Here is a 16578-nt window from a genome sequence, read left to right as displayed (position 1 = left end):
CGTGTAGGCGTGTGGACTTTTGTGTTTACACTTATGTCATGAAAAGTAGGCTATTAGACTTGGCTTACATAGCATTTTCTTTTCTGGAAATGGGGCACTGGTGGAACAAACCAAAGCATCATGTCGTCCGCCCGTTAGTTCAGTGGTTACGCGCCCGGCTCAAGATCAAGCGGCCCTGATTCGGCTCTCGGGGTGTGCGCTTGAGCAACGCAACTCAGCGGCACTTAGTGAATGGAATAGTTCCCCGGCAACAACACTTTACAATCGGAAACTTCACTCTGTCAATCTCGGTAACCGGCCCTGCGTCAAGAGCTTCTACAAGTACTGTAGGCTATGCGAAACTAGGCCTACCAGGAATACCTATCAAGGCTTTATCACTCCGAAGATAAAAATTCGAAATCAACTAATAGCTTCCTGGTGCTTTGCTCACCAAATAAAGCAAACTATCTGCATGTATTGGATGATAACCAACGAACGGTTGCTCTTTGTGGCGTAGTGGCTTCTTAGCGTACGCCCAGATTAGATCTTCTACGAGCAAAGGCTGACAGCTTAGCTATGTTCAGCAAGGTTGTAGGCCCTATCCTGCCAACATCGGATTGCGCAAGCTTAGCAATTTATTCCTTTTTGAACACGTAGCTTGCAAGATGCGATAGGATAGGCTACAATATTTCATCTGATAAAAACACAATATTCAGTGTTATTGTTACGGTAGCTAGCCTAGTTCATAATGTTTAGATAAGTGTTTCCCAAACCTTTTTTAATAGTGCCCCTTCGACAAAAAAAGTACCGTAAACCCAAAAATGAAAGGAAACCTAATTATGACGTCAACAAAGTTCTTAAAAGCATGGAATTCGCATTCCTGAAACAGTGGGTAAACTTAAAACTCGCGCGATCAAAACGCCATGGCTAAGCGGTTACAGCGCCTGTCTATTAAACAGGAAATCCTGGATTCGAATCCCAGTGGTGCTTTTTTTTCACCTGCTGATTTATCGAGTTGTGGAATGGATGAAGCGGTTGCTTGAACCAATTAGCTCTCAACTAAGCACAAATTTTAAAGTTTGCATCTCAAATATCCCCTTCCATGTCCTTCATGCTGCCTCTGTGGAGTACAAACGTTTGCATGAAACCGCAAGGCCAGAGCAGTAGGATAACTTCAAGTGGTTACGCAGCTCAATGGTTACGCGCTCGGTTCAAAATCACGCGGCGCCAGTTTGACTCTCGTGGTGTGCGCTTGAGCAACGCGTTTCAGGACTGCTTTCCCTTCAGCGGCACCTAGTGAATGGAATAATTCCCCGACAACAATCGAAAACTCTACTTTGTCAGTCTCGGTAACCGGCCCTGCGTCAAGAGCCTCTACATGTATGGGAAACTACAAGGAATAACCTATCGAGGCTTTGTCAGTCCGAGGATAAAGATTCAAAACCAAACTAGGTTCTCCGTCACGAAAAACAGTGGATGACAGTATTTAGCAGGTAGCCGAAAAACCTCTGCCTTAATAAAGTTTTCTTACCGGTAGGCTATATATGTAGGGCCCAGTGACGTTCGGTGGCTTAAACCGTTGGGAAAGCAACTTGGAAATATGCTGCAGCAAGGTAGTAGGCACGGAGGGCGTAACCGTCGGGCGAAGCCCGAAGGCGTGTTGCCGAAGGCAACACTTCCAGCGGGGGGTCTGGGGGGCCTCACCCAGAAATTTTTGAAAAACACTTCCAATTTGGTGCGCTCTGAGAGCCTTTCCAAAACAAGTCAAAAATAAAAATCTGTCAAATTGTGCTTCGCCTATGTCGTGATCATACATCCATTTAATGTTTAGAAGTCATGAACAATCTTAATTTTAACGTTGCAGCACCAAAATCCAGTGTTAGACATGGAATAATAGTTGTCTAAATATTTAATTCGTCATGAATGTTCAATCTCAGATATTCAGTTAGGCCTACACTATAAAAACAAACACTTAGGCCTTAACATTACAACCGCAAGCAATTTGTACAAAAAGCTGGATAAGTTTGCCTCCTGCGTATAGAAGCTTAACGAACTAAATATTGCATCCGCACCTGAACGTTCATTGGCGAAGTAACGTTATATCAACGCTGTAAAAAGGGCAAAGGCATGACTATGAAAGCTAGTAGGCTAAAGTACATGGCGAGGAGACATCAAAAAACAGCAACAATCTTTTCGCCTTTATGAATGATGCTGTGCTGTGTACCGTGACGAGAAACCATTCTGTGCGTGTGACGAGATAGTCTAGCCCAGTGGTTCCCAACCTTTTTGTTGTCACGGACCCCTTTAGACAAATTATTGATTCTGCGGACCCCACCTAAATTTTGCCTGAAACTCAATTAACATACTATTGTAATAATTATGCTACTCAACTACTGTACTGTGTCATATTGCATTGCCGCTATGACTCCTGCTGCAAATATCAGGTTAAACAGTTGCTCAAATAAGAAAATGAATGAATTGTTCAAGAAATGTCAGCAGTAGGCTATTTGAATATTAAGGTGACCCGAAGTGCCATGCCGAAACTTTTTCAACGTAAGCAAATTTAATAAAAGTGAAAAGATCGCTTTCGTTTTTTTTCCAAAATTCATCAAGGTAATCACGGACCCCCAAATGCTTTCTCACAGACCCCCAAGGGGTCCGTGGACCCCAGGTTGGGAACCACTGGTCTAGCCATTGTACGCATTGACGTCACTGGGAAAGCAACTCTAACCATAACACATCTGATTGGCTAAGCAGCTGGTGACGTTTTGCAAAACGAGTGAGGATTGGATAAAACGAAGACGTTTTTTGACGTTTTTGAGCGTGGGGAAAGCAACTTTGATAGTTGATTTCCCTGGAGCCTCAGTGATCGTTTCTGACAGGAACGTTTGCGTTAATTGGCATTTATAGGCAAGACATACGGTTTGGTGAGGACTTAGACTACTCACAAGCTTTACGAGTAATTCTAGTCACGAACACAGTAATTTTCAAGTTAAAATAGACGTGATAAAAATAATAAGAAGTTAAACCTAGAATTCAGTCATTATATGTTGCATAGTTTTCGCTCAGGTAAGCACTACTTTCCTTGCTTTCCCTCACCGATCGTCACTGATGTAGGCCTAGGGGTAGCCTACGATGCTTTATTTAGGAAATACAATAAATTAATTATTATCACACTGATAAATGAACATGCAAATCTGTGACACGAAGTAACTTAATCCGCTGTCTGGATTTTGCTCCATTTCGGTACTAAAAACCTAAGTTGCATGTATCTGACAGAACACAAAGGTCGACTTGCCTTCGCTGACAGGGGTGCATTCCTAAAAATTTTTTTGGGGGGGCTCTAACACTTAGCTGTGTTGTTATAGACAAAGTATGTATATAAGTAATCGGTGTAGGTTAGCCAACAATGTTTACCTTTTTTAAAAGGAAGCACTGTTCAGTTTGTTTTTACTTCTGAACATCATGTCGAAAAACAACCCAGGCTAAAACATAGCTTAAAGTACAGAAAAAGGTCGAAGCAGCAAACGTGAAAACGTGGTTGAATCCGACATTAAACTATAAGTTTGAAATTTGGCTTGGTTGCCATACTGCAATCTCCTTTGCATTTGTTTACTGCGTAGCCTAGGCCTACACTTGAAACTCGCTTTGCATGAGCTAATTCCAATCTCTTAACTCAATTGTAAACTTATTTTTATGAGCCAATCCCAAGTAGGCTACACTTGCAAAAACATTGACTGCAATAGGAAAGTAAGGAAATGCAATTCTTGAAATGAGCGCTTGTGGTTGCAGATTTGTTATATAAGAACCAATAAGCTGTCAATGTGACAGCTACACTAAAATCTCATTTAGTTATTAACGAACAGTTTAAAAAATTCCAATTACAGCAAAAGCATATTCCAAGTTGGTGAAAACGAGATTACACAAAACAAATAACCTAGCCTGTCTGCCAGGTCTTTGGTTTTATGGGCTAAGTTATAGCCTAAGCACCACGACAGTCCTTGATTTTAGCCAGCAAATAGTTTTTGCGCAGATCTGAGTTCATTCAATGTGGGCAGCTTAGAATGCTTAACTTGAGTATCCACAGCCGACCGATGAGTCTGCAACCACTTCTGAGTTGCCGCAGTGCCATTCCATAGGAATGAGGAGGTGGGCCGTAGGCCTATATTGATGCTGGTGAACAACAATGCTGAAACAAGTGATTTGGTCAGCCGTGATCGTTGCGGTGTGATGACCAAGTTCATTTGTGAAAATCCACGTTCGGCTTCAGCAGAACTTATAGCAATCATGTTTAGTACCGGTACTACGTTCTTGAGCAACTTTATCGTATCTGGTATAGGCCTATGACAAGGATTGTCAACATACAATCGGAAATAGGAGTGATGACATGAAATCTCTCCTCTATTTTTCGTAATCTTTGCTCCCCTTCTTGCCATGGAACTTCGACTGCAGCAGGCCATAACTCTGGTACAATAATTTCCAAGCTCTTCACAGAATTTTCATTGTTGGTGTCCACCATCCTGCTTCCAATGTTGTCAACCAAAGCTTGAGTAAACCGATTACGATCAAACAAAGGATAGTCTCTTCGTCGAGCTTTGAACTGGTCCAATGTTGTGCCTTTAAAGCAGTAGTTTTTTGTACTTCCGAGACTCAAGTTAACAACTTCATCAAACGAATACTTTCCTTCTTGAATAGCTTTTTTTATTTGAAGTAGAGAATTAACAGTCCATTTAACATGACGATTAGCTACTACGAAGTTGATATTCCCAGTCTGGAGAGTTTCTGACAAAAGTGATAATTGCCGAAGACAATCTTTTAAAAGCGCCAGATCTAAGAATTCCTTGGTGGTCATTTTGATGCAGAAACCTCTGAACATGGCCCGATCTGTTTCTCTAATATTCTTCCTTTCTGCGAGGGTTGTGAAGTGTTTACACAATGCTGGGAAACTATTCCACAGAGCATTGATAGCACGATGTGAGGACGCAACCCAACGCACTCTGAAAATTTTACCTACTTTCCTCAACTCGACATCGAACTCTGTGGCAATGCTGCTCAGTTCCCAATGCAACTTACGTATACTTTCTTCACCATCGGTTATCTCATCAACTTAGATCAATCATGTTAATTGATTGTTTGATGAATTCGGAGGGATAAAGTTAATTCTTTTGAGGTCTGCTATTTTTTACGGTGAGTATCATCATCATCATCACGTGCCGTCTCCGATCCGGAGGTTGGCTGTCACTTTCTTCCACAAGTCACGTTCTTCCGCTACTCTTTTTGTTTCTCCAATGCTTGACAAATCAGCCCACTGTATAACGTCATCTCCCCATGTTCGTCTCCTTCTTCCCCTGTACCTCTTTCCTTCCACCATACCTTCAATAACCAATTGATGTAGCTGTCCTGCCGATCCTCTAAAAATATGTCCCGCGAATTTCATCTTTTGTTTTGCCAAGTCATTTGCCCATGTAGGTGAGTAGGTTACGCAAAAACATTCCTGGTAAAAATGCTATAGCCTAAATTTTAGGGCACATGGGTGGGAAAGCTATTCAATGCAAAAGTCACATCACACGCGGACATCTAGAATGTCAAAAGAGCCACAAAATTTGTTTTTGCAAAAAGCTTGATTTACTGTAGGGCGTAGGCTACATGTAGATTGCATGATAGAATAAGCTAACTATACGGGACCTAATCAGGGAAAACGGCGATTGCTATCAACTTATGTTCGTATTTTTTTGCAGTTCTGTTGTGAGAAAGCTGTTAAAGTGTTACTTGTTCAGTCGAGAAGTTGTTGTTCAGCCAAAAAAACTGAAAAATGGAAGCTTGAACGAGCCCCCCCTACTTCAAGCCTTTTCGTATTTCGGGGGGCTGCGCCCCCCCGCGCCCCCCCCCCCCCCCCCCCAGGAATGCAACCCTGTTCGCTGAGCAACCCAACTTCGCATGTAGGCAGCATTAAGCAACGTCGACCAACGAGTGTGAGGCTAGTTACTTTTCCCGCAAAACCATTAATGAATGAATACAATATTTAACTGAAATAATGTTTCAACCACGATTGCCAGGCGGCCTAAAATTCGAACAAAACGATAAATTGGCCTATTTTATATACCGTGTTCGACGGCTAGTAAATTGTTCGGCCATTTTTGTTTGTGCAAGCGTTTAATTTTCTGTGATATCAATGAAGAGCTGGACCATAAATAAAGCAATTTAAATTATTTGTCTTAAAATGTCCAAATTTCAAACTAAAACCAGAGCCACTATATACATAGTCTGGAAAGTCATGTTTTGAGGTTGTTGTTTACAGCGCCACCTAGGAGAGCTATGGTTAAATCACAAAATCTGCTTGGAAGGTATGCAAATACAGGCATATTGTCTACTATCAACAGTGAAACTGTTGATGATATTGTGGTTGCAGACTTGTTTTAAACTATTGTAGAATGTTTAGGATGTTAGTTACAGTTATTATCCAGAAAAATTCGTTTGGTCTACTTTTCTGAGGCTTAGTTTAGCATGACTACAAGTAGTTAAAAGATGATGTGACTTCAAATTACTAAGGAATTGATTAGTTTATAGTTTGAAGTAGTGGTCTTTAAAGTTCATAAGTTTCAATGTATCAAGTGTATACAGCAGCTTACTAATGGAAGGGTTTAATTAGTAAATATTTGTGAAAGCTTTAAGTTGAAGTAGGCTTGAAATTAGTACCGTAATTGGCAGATGCTGCTTAGCCAGCATCATTTTCAAAAACATTGATTGATCAACTAATTCAGTTGACAGTTATTTAAAAAAAGTGTATAAAGATACAACAAAAGTTGATAGGTTTCAATCTGTGGCACTCAAAATAGCCACTCCCAAAAATAATTTGTAAACAAAGAGCATTAGCAAGACAATTTTGAGTAGGCTACTGTACCGGTAAGTATGCAGGTTCAGTAATTTAAAGCAACAATGTCACAAAGGTTACAAGTCCTGAGATTTAACTTAAAACTAGTTAGGCTGAGGGAAGATACAGCAGAATCAGATCGTCGTCGTTCGTATGAAGCAGAAAGTTTATGGTCAGCCGAATGGAAGGACTTGGAGCCAACTTTTCGTCAAGTCATCTAGTGTACGGAGGCCTGTTATTCCATTGGGAGGGGAATAGATGGGACACCCAAAGATAATGTGGTTAGCTGTTTGCTCCGTCGCACCGCACTGACAAGCAGCAGAGTCCCTTATGCCCCAGCGTGTCAAGCAAGCATTGAAGCGGCCAACTCCCGTTCTTATTCGGTTCAGTGTCACCCACTCCCTTCTCTGAAGCTCAGAACCAAGTGGGAGTGAAGAGGCAGGAGAGACATCGAATAGAACGAGGCGAGACTTTATTTTTGGCACAGTGCTCAATTCCTCGGACCAGGCATCTGACGTGCTGAAATCAGCGAGCTGGAGTTTTGCAGCATGCCTTACAAAAGGGCGCCGTGATGGTAGGCGTTGTATGATTGGGACATTGACAGTGGATACGCAATCGTGTAGTATGTGGTTCGGATCAGCACAGGCTTTATTTACCAACGAATCAGATAGGCTACCGTAACGTGTTCCGTATTTGAAGAACCTGGTTTGCGACATATATAGCATCTTAATTGATTACGTACAGACTGGAAATTTGATTGAATAGACCAGTTAAGGCAGTTATGCTGACAAAGGTTATGTTTTGTTTATTTCCTTTGTGTTGTAATTTCCTGTTATCTTAAGCATGCCGTTCTTTGAAGATCAATTAGTCTACTTTGAGACTACTAGCAGACACTAATGCATTAACCGGTTAACCACTACCTTTGTTAGCAATTATCTTTTGTTGTTATTAGCATTACAGTTCATAATCAAATGCTGTACTCTATGTAGGGTTGTGAATTATCTTAGTTATGATTATTTAGTTTGATAATGTCCCAAGTTAAGCGTAAATGGGGTGGAATAAACTGCTGTTTACCACAATGTAACAACACTACAAATATGGGATTTTGTTACTTGTACAAAGTTCCAAGTGATGAAAAGAAAAGGTTTTCTGTTTCAACAGCACAGTGGGAAAAACAGTTTCATCAGGTAAGATCAACACAATAAAATAGTATAATTTTATGCTGTATGTCATGATGGTTGACATTAGTAAAAATTAAGAGCTTATGCCTAGTGAATCACATAATGTGTCACACATATTATGTTTTTTTTTAAATTTAAGCAATAAGCATATGGTGCTCACTGCTACTTTACTCGTATATTGAGAAGATTCACTAATCTAGCATCCCTGTGTAGTGTGTTTGTTTGTTTGTTTATCTTTATCCTGCATTGCGGGAAAGCGGACTTGAGCGCTATGCATCGGTGTACGCTTTTCGACGTACACCTGACCCACGCTGCAGCCGACTGCAATGTCTGTTTCCGGTTGTCTACTCTACTTATGACTTAAATTTGGTACTACCCATTACTCGAAATCGATCACTAGGTAGAGGCAATTATCGTAAAGTTTCTTGCCCAGAGAAACAACAGTAAGTGCGGGTGGCTGAAGTCGAACATGCAAGCTCTCGACTGCGAGCCCAACGCGCTAACCACTCGGCCTCGGCCCCAACGCGCTAACACTAGTTAATTAGTAATGAACACGTGTGCTAATTGTAACATACATTGCTAAATGTTATTTATGATAGGTCATTGATTTTCAGATTTAGTTGGGGATGTCAATAGAGAGAATATGCTACTAAGTAAGGCTTCAGATGCTCTTCTCGTATCGTCCTTACCAGCAATAATTTGGGAAACGTCTGCTACTGGCGCAGATTATGTACCATACTTGCAAGAATAAAGCAGGATCCTCTTGAACATTACTTCGGTCGACAGCATCAAAGAGTTGCATGTGATACTGCGTCTACAGTTCGAATGTTTAGCAGTACCGCCAAAAGTTTAGATATTGTAAAGCACTCTGCAGTGAAGAGATCTAATGTTGAGAGTGAACATTAGACTAACCACTCTGGCATACTGCGCTTTACTCAAAACTGCATAAAACAGTGATTGAAATTGGCACTTTGAGAATCCGTACCTGCATTGAAGGAACTCCGTATCTACAATGCATACTGTATATTCTGGTACAGTAAACCTCACATATAACATACAGTATGGGTATATAAACGAGAATTTTAATCCGCATGGTTTCTTATACTTTTTAGTTCATTCGAATGAATGGGGATTATAAAAGTGGTTTACTGTACTTTCACTGCAACTACATCATTGCCGCATTGGCACCCTTCTGTGTACTTTTTACAGTATTTAAGTTACGGTATAATAGAAAGCCTATTTTATTCTTTATTAAAGTAATGTGCTGTGAAATCAGCTTGAAAAGCATGCTACGATGTTTATTGTACAAATCAAAAACGGATAACAAAATACAACAGGAATCCCCCTTCAATGTTTGCTTTTAGAATTGTTTATACTTTTCGGAGTGCTAGGCCTACGAAGTGCACTGTTCGGCTTATGCAATTGTTTAGCTGTTTTGTTTCTACCATGTAAGAAGTCTTGCAGTGGTAAGTAAAAATATGACTCCTCATACGCATACAGCACTTTTTTTTATAAGTTCAGTTTTTTTTTTTATTTCTGACCATCACAGCGAAAGCAATACATGTCAACATAGCAAGGGTCTAGAAAAGTTCTTCAAAAGCGCCATCGTAGAGGTTCCAGTTAATGAATTGCTGTATACCTTCCACAGTCCAAGTCCGGCAATAAGCTTTCTTTACATTTAGTTTACAATACTCATGATATGCATTAGGCAGATTAAGGTTGTTGATTTCATTGAGCAATATGTCAGTGTAATTCCCCACTTTTCGAAGAAAATTCCCCCTTCATAGGCGAATTTCCACCATCCAAATCTTCATTCAACTGTAAAATACAAATAAATTCAGTAGCCTAATGCACCATCTTCATCAAGTGCCATTAATATCTCCGAACTAAGGTGACCATGTGATGCCATTGTTCTTTAGCATACCAGTAATGTAAAATAAGTCACGTTCAATTGCTATATATAGTATGCAAAAAAATGGCATCCAAAGAAGAACGTTCATTACTGGTATCTCAAAATTATTGAATTAATGCACTTCTAAAGTAGCACCAGCATAATCGTGTATATTGCATAATATGCTTTTGAAAGCTAACTTTTTCAACCTGAAGGCCCTGAAGCAGTTAAGTATTTCATTGGTTAGATTTCCAAATTTCATATTGATAATATTATTATTACAATTTATTTGCATCACACCAATAAGTCCATATTAATTACCATACATGCAAAAAGACAAAAAAAAATACAAGAATAATCACAATATAATAACCCGGTTAACAGATAATGCTGTTGCGGAGAATTGTTAACCAGTAAGCTTTAGGTTTAGATAGTAATAACTATATTTGGTTGAATAGTATTTTGCATGTAAAGAAGTCAAGCTCAACATACCTTATCGAAAAATATAAGATGTTCTTCACTCATGTCTTGAAGAGCTTCCAAGCATTGTGACAACATTTTAATGACTTTTAAGAATTGTATAATTGTAAACCTTTTTGTACACTTATTGCTGCATTGTAAGAAATATATATATATATATATTATATACTGTATTTATGAACATTCTCTATTTGTATTAAGCATATAAATTGTTTTCAAAATCAGGAATGACAGGCCCACAAGTAACATGCTAAAATGTAACATATCTGAAATATTCAAATTGTCAAAATCAACAACTTGGCAGTTCATTTTAAATATGTGAATTAGTTAAGAAATTGGGATGCAACCTAATGCCAAGTTGTTGATTTTGACACGTTATGATAGCCTATAGGTATTTTGTAACATATGTCAAGCAGATCACAAGCAATTAGTAACGGTAGCCACTTCAACAAGAAAAACTTCAGCCATGCCACTGAAACCTCAAGCAGTCATAAGCTAGCCTATGTTTTCTGTGATGTGAAAAAGGGCGAAAAGAAGATGATACAAAGCAAAGTAGTGGTTAACCGGTTACTGCATTAAACCAGTGTTTGCTAGCAGTCTCAAAGTAGACTGATGACCTACAAAAAAATGGCATGCTAATAAAAAATTACAACACAAAGGAAATAAACAAAACATAACCTTTGTCAGCATAACTGCCTTAACTGGTCCATTCAATCAAATTTCCAGTCTGTAGCCTACATAACCAATTATGCTATGTCGCAAACCAGGTTCCCCAAATATGGAACAAGTTACGGTAGGTACCGTATCTGATTCTGCTGTATCTTCCTTCAGCCTAACTAGTTTTAAGTTAAATCTCAGGACTTTTAATATTTATGACATTGTTGCTTTAAATTACTGAACCTACATACTTACCGGTACTCAAATTTGTCTTGCTAATGCTCTTTGTTTATACATTATTTTTGGGAGCGGTTATTTTGAGTATCACAGATTGAAACCTATCACCGTTTTGTTGTATCACATAATAAAACAACTTTATAGACCTTTTTAAAATAACTGTCAACTGAATTAATCGATCAAACAATGTTTTTGGAAATGATGCTGGCTAAGTAGCATCTGCCAATTACGGTACTAATTTCAAGCCTACTTCAGCTTAAAGCTTTCACAAATATTTAGTAATTAATCCCTTCAATTAGTAAGCTGATGTATATACTTGGTACATTGAAACTTATGAACTTTAAAGACCACTACTTCAAACTATAAACTAATCAATTCCTTAGTAATTTGAAAACTCACATCATCTTTTAACTACTTGTAGTCATGCTAAACTAAGCCTCAGAAAAGTAGACCAAACGAATTTTTCTGGATAATAACTGTAACTAACATCCTAAACATTCTACAATAGTTTAAAACAAGTCTGCAACCACAATATCATGCACAGTTTCGCCGTTGATAGTAGACAATATGCCTGTATTTGCATACCTTCCAAGCAGATTCTGTGATTTAACCATAGCTCTCCTAGGTGGCGCTGTAAACAACAACCTCAGGCAGATTTGCCATTGACTTTCCAGACTATGTATATAGTGACTCTGCTAAAACTATCCGAAATCCTCCAAGATTACTTGGCAATTTGGATTCCCAACCTTTGCTGCTTGTTGAATAGCCCAGTTACTAATTTACACGAACCGTTGTGTGAATTTGTGATATACGAATGAATACAAATCTTTTCAAAATATCGATTTGGATTGGACGATTGGTTTGCTGTGCATTTCAGCCAACCAAGTTGGAAAGTTTGTAACAGCTTGTCAAAATGCAGGGCTTCCGAATCCGATACCGATTGATAGTAAATAACAAGCTTAGATTGAAAAAGAAAGAAACATTGTATTTTGTCTGTTATATTAGGGTATAAAACACATAGCCTAATAATACCCAGGATATTAGGGTAGGCTATTATTACATGCGGTAGGCTATGTGTTTTAGCCTAGTATACACATTACTATTTTTGTCTCGGGCTTTTGTCAAATGTACCGTAGTCATGCCGGTATGTGAAGCTATTCTAAAAATAAAGTTGAATGATTTATTATACTATTATCTCAGTTAACACTTTGGTTTTCAAAGTACTCTGCTTGCCACGTAATAGTATTGTTTCTCAAACAATTTGATTGATTGTTCACATTTTCACACAAATAGAATGATTCAAGAGCGATTTTGTGCATTTAAATGACTGTAGTGGAAGTATGCTACTTACGAGGATGCTTGTTTTATCTGAATGTTATCGACTTCTCGAACAACCGTCTGGTCAACAGTCACGTTGGTTCAGTTCGGTACGAACCGAAAATCGAATTAAGTTTAATTCAAGAAACATAATCAAATGACAACTTTAATTCAAATTATTTTAACAATTTTGTTATGTCTTAATACTGTATTAGGCTAGAAAGTTAATGATTGAATTGAGATAAAATGATGGAGACTGTCTTCCAGCCCATCATCCTAATCTTTCAACTCATTCCATTGACATTTTTCATCTTCCATCGCAAAGTATGCCTTCCATCCCATTTTCTACCAGCATAACGTTTGACGTCTATGCACTCAGGGCTCAGGCGTGTTGTATATGTCAGCTCAGTATCAATTTGTGAAATATGCAAAGTCACGCATGCATAATAAACATATGAGTAAGGCGGCAGCATTAAAATCAAAAGAATTGCTAAACCAAAACCCTCAAATTACACCATGATGAAACCATTTTTTTAAACATGTATTTTTATTTTTACAGCCACCAAACTTACTTGTTATTAACAAAAATGTAGTGCGTTGAAACAGTCATCTGACTCAGTGATAGGCACATCATCATCAACCAATTTTGATTATACAGGACATGAATTAATCCTCATGTCGAGGGTGTGGCCTGTCTGTTGAGAACGAAGTCTTCCCCTTCACACCTCGCGATTTATTGGGTTGGCAGAGTCCATATTCAGGGCTACAAGTAGGGATTGGAAAAATAGAAGAGTAAGCTATTCTAGAATTATTCTAAAATAATTTTTTGAATTCAGAATTTAGAATACCTATTCTAGAATAATTTTTTTTAGTGTCAGAAAAAGTTAAAAAGCTTTGTTTTTATTCTGGTTTTATTGAAGACACATAATGGAAAAGTGGCAACAAAACAAAAAACAATAGTAACTGCCTAGGAGAGTAAGTCTTTGTGGCAGTGAAGAATGTTTAAAGCTTCTAAATGCTCTCCTGTGAGCCGCAATCGCAGTTTTGATGCTGTTAGTCCAGCACTCAACAAGGGTCTTTCTGAGGATGCAGAAGTGGCTAAATATTTCCTTGCAAGATCAAACAACAGGGGGAACTTTTCTTGATTTTTGTTCCACCATTCAATTGCATCGCTATATGGCACTTTTGCCTTAAGGTAGGATCGGTTTTCTATGGCAACTCAAAGCTGTTTGTTGTCATGGTTACTTGATGCTGAAGTATTTGTTGCCTCAACACCGGAGCTCAATAGATCATCCATTTCATTGGATTGCTGCATTGTTGCGGAAATTATGACACTAGGTGTAGCGGTAGCCTCACCTAGGGATGCACAATACAGAATTGAATATCGAATCTTAGAGATTCGAATCTCAATGTATTTGAATCGCATTTGCAGTTTCTTTTCGGATATCAGGATTCGAAAATAAATCTGTTAAATGAACAGTGTGCGACGTTAAACAAATGTAAAGTTGAGTTGATATTTTCCGTCTTGCGCGCCGACTTTTTTCTTCATGGATTGTTTGTTCCAAGCAACTTTTTTTTTCCTTCATAGGGTTTGCGCAGTTATCAGAACTGCAGACACACAGTGCGTTTCCGTGTGACCGTATGATGATGCATCGTATGATGCTTGATTTATCATATGTTGTACTCTGTTTGACATGTGATACTAATACAATTCAAAATAAAGTACAAATATTTTTGCTTTTTGTTCGATATTATTTGGAAAAAATTGCCGTGTAGTTTCAGAATAGATTCGAAATTAAGTATTCTAGAATATTCTAGAATAGCCAGGTATTCTGTATTGTGCATCCCTAGCCTCACCCAGAGTTGAACTGTGTTCCATGTTTTGTATGTACAATAAAAATAGATGCAAATCCACAGCACAACGGTCTTCCGACGTCTACAAACCGCACTGGTAAAGAGAGCTGGCTAGCTGTGGTTAAGCTGAATGTAATTGATCGGCAAAAAATCGATAAAAAAATTTGGTAGTCTGAAAAGTGGATATTTTCATTTCGGTTTGGAAAATTCGATTCGAAATGTCATTTCAATTCGAATAATTAGATATTCGGATTGTAACTATTCGATACTCTATATTGCCTATCCCTAGCTACAAGGTCACATTTTACAAGTTCTACAGTTCAATTTTATTTTTGTAGTAACCTGTATTACTCATATTACAAAAGAAATAAAAAAAAATTAAATTGTGCTCAAACTAAAAAGTCATCACAGTAAAGCATTAACATCGATTGAGTCGCTTCGTGTTTCAACCAGATTAAAGAGATGCTTTTCGGCTACGTCAAACCGATAACCTTTCAAATCTTAACCTTAAGATTTGCATTTCCTTAACATTTGCAGTTCCGCAAACGCTAGGCCTACCATATTTTTATCGCATAAAAAGAAGACACGTTTTGCCAGCAAGTAGTATTTTACGCTTGAAGAGTCTTTTACATGTTTTTAGATCATTACAGTATAAGCCTACACAGCAAAAGTTACCGAAAAAAAAACAAAACAAGAAAACAGATTGACTAAACATTTAACTTATTGTTTCTTATTTTTTCTAGTGCTTCCTTAAGACAACAAATGATTTTATATAATTTTTAAGAGTCAGCAAAAAGTGAAAAAAATTAGACATTTGTTTCGATTTGTTTCAAGAAACAAACAAACCAAACTGAGTTGGTAATCAACAACGTCTATAAGCGTTGTATCAATATAAAACGTATGTAGGTAAAAGAATATTTTTTTTAAAAGCGTCAGCATGGCCTTTAAAATGTGGTTTAACATCTTCCAGTGAACCAGGCAATGAACGTTCAACAACAATTCCATAAAATGCGCCAAATTCTTGTAGAATTTATAAATCAGTATGTTACATTGGTATACAAAATGTTTAGAAAACAAATAGCCTACAAGCCGTCGCTGAAACGTCATCAAGCGATATAATCCGGTTGAAAATATAAGCATGAAAACCCAAACTGTCAAAAAGGAGGACATTTGAGCATTTTTAGTGTTTTCGGAGGAAAATTCATTTTTCTTAAAAAAAAAGGACATATCCTCTTAAAAGAAGACGTATGATAGCCCTAGCAAACGCACGAGCTAATCATTCTATAAAACTATGGAATTTAGAGATCATATATGCACTTCTTTCATCGTTCTTCTTTTGTTCTTTGTTGTTGAAGAGAGGGTGAAAGAAAAGAATATGTCATGCTTGAGTAAACAGGTGTATATAGCTTCAGAGGCTATATATATTCACAATATATGGTAAGAATAGCCACTGCGTATATTTTTATGCCGCTTGAAAGTCAGGATGCCATTTTTTAAATAAAAAGCAGTGTTTTTTGTAAACTTCATTTCAAAACCAAAAAACAAGTCACCTAGTTAGTGTAAAAACATATAACTTACACAAGTTGTAGTAACATTATTGGTAAATAAAAAAAAATTTATTACATTTTTTTCTGTTGAACTATTTTTTAATTGCAAAATATTTGTGAAGTGGTTGCTTGCTATTCGCAAATCAGTTGTGTCGATGGTCGCAAATTAGTTTATGAACCCTACAGTTCATTGCCTGTTTTGTACCAAATCTGTCAAAAAGTCTAGCAACGATCATCATCATTGGGTTTTGTTTTTGAATGTGCAGGGCTGCAGGTTTTTCTGGGCATTTCTACACTTGTAGGCCCCACTCCAAATGACTGGCTAGATGCATGCATGGCAGATTGTACATCAGCTCTCCACTTCTCACGGTCACAATCACTGACAAAACATGAAAACTACTTCTATAAAAAAGTGAATTATCAGCCTTGCTATTGTTAAATATGCAAGTGGCTATTAGGGTTGGGACCCCAGGAAATCCCGGTCCTAGGATTTTAACCCGTTTTTATGATCCCGATCTCGGGATTAATTGTATTAAAATCTCGGGATTTCCAGAAAACATCTAC

The 16578-nt window shown here is 38.0% G+C and overlaps 1 long non-coding RNA gene across 1 annotated transcript; it reads right to left on the bottom strand.

Moving 5' to 3' along the window:
• Positions 1–9478: 9478 nt before the first annotated feature.
• On the bottom strand, positions 9479–10534 carry LOC145778474 (uncharacterized). Its single transcript, XR_014290439.1, has 2 exons — positions 10415–10534; positions 9479–9849 (listed from the first exon to the last, which is right to left on the bottom strand). It is a non-coding gene; the product is annotated as an uncharacterized LOC145778474 (long non-coding RNA).
• Positions 10535–16578: the final 6044 nt, after the last annotated feature.

The sequence above is a fragment of the Aplidium turbinatum genome, chromosome 10 (genome assembly GCF_918807975.1).
Source record: "Aplidium turbinatum chromosome 10, kaAplTurb1.1, whole genome shotgun sequence".
Classification (NCBI taxonomy): Eukaryota; Metazoa; Chordata; class Ascidiacea; order Aplousobranchia; family Polyclinidae; genus Aplidium; species Aplidium turbinatum.
Note: the sequence above shows the minus strand (reverse complement) of the source record. Positions and strands in the feature narration are given on the sequence as shown.